Genomic DNA, 1,581 nt, shown 5'->3' on the forward strand with positions numbered 1-1,581 from the left:
ATTATAGCTTTAGTTTATCATCGAGCATATGCTGCTCCTTATTCCCACTTTCGAAATAATGATCCATTTGAGATACTTGATGATAAAGTTGGTTGGCTGGAGGCTGGTACTTGTTTGATTCCCAGACTTCATCACCAGGGGTGATGTGTGTTATAAATAGTTGGCAACTCAGCAGATAGGTAAGCTATTTTTGTTTTAAGAAGTTTCGTAATAAAAGCTTTAATATCCCGACCTGCTGTGTCACCTATATGGCATCAGCTCCTGGTGCATAGGAGATGACTGAGAATGTGTGGGGATGGTCCCTAGGTAGGCTGGACAGCCAATGACAGGTAAGATCCTGGCCTGAGTACAGGACAACCTAAGGCAGGCGCAGTCACATGACCTGCCACACCCACATGCCTTTAATCATCGGTGATTTGTTGAAGGGGGAAATGCGGGAGAATGAGGGACAGCGGATGGTTTGTTTACTCGTACGCTACACTATGCATGATCATTTAATACCCCACCAGTCCCACATTTACATTTATGTTATTTAGCCAATGCTTTTATCCAAAAGTACCTTAACCAATTTTTATTCAAGTACCTTAACCACTGAGCTACCACTGCCCTCACAGTCCTGAAAGTCTTTTTTATTGTTTTCTTGAATGATTTGGATTTGTTTTTTATTTTGTTTTTATATGCTCTTCATTTCTTGTTATTTCCACATCAGTATTTACCAATAATTATTCAGTATACTTCAATTGTGACTGCATACAGCAAGAGAGCTTTTCTGACTTCATAGATGGTAAGGATTGTATTAAGCTTGCATACAGTAGTTCATATCAATATGTTAGTTACTCACAGTATTAGTAACTTTATGAAGTGTAATAACTAGAAGCAACAACTCAACTATCCTGCCTCATGTCTGACGATTAGATATGAGCTCTGCTGGAGGAGACAGACACCTGGGACACAAAGTACAGGTAAGAAGGAATGAAAGGTTGGGGAAAGTCAATTAACCCACACTGTTAAGTATATAAACAAACTATTAAACACTATATCATTAAAAGTATAGTCAATTAACCCACACTGTTAAATACATAAACACTCTACTAAACACTGTATCATTAAAAGTATAGTCAATTAAACCACATTATTAAGTATATAAACAAAATATTAAACACTATATCATTAAACGTATAGTCAATTATCCCACACTATTAAGTATATAAACAAACTATTAAACACTATATCATTAAAAGTATAGTCAATTAAACCACATTATTAAGTATATAAACAAAATATTAAACACTACATCATTAAAAGTATAGTCATTAACCCACACTATTAAGAATATAAATAAACTATTAAACACTACATCATTAAAAGTATAGTCAATTAACCCCCAGTATTAAGTATATAAACAAACTATTAAACACTACATCATTAAAAGTATAGTCAATTAACCCACACTATTAAGTATATAAAAAAACTATTAAACATTATATCATTAAAAGTATAGTCAATTAATCTACACTATTAAGTATATAAACAAACTATTAAAACAATATATCATTAAAGGTATAGTCAATTAACCCACAC

Source organism: Electrophorus electricus, chromosome 22 (genome assembly GCF_013358815.1).
Source record: "Electrophorus electricus isolate fEleEle1 chromosome 22, fEleEle1.pri, whole genome shotgun sequence".
Taxonomy (NCBI): domain Eukaryota; kingdom Metazoa; phylum Chordata; class Actinopteri; order Gymnotiformes; family Gymnotidae; genus Electrophorus; species Electrophorus electricus.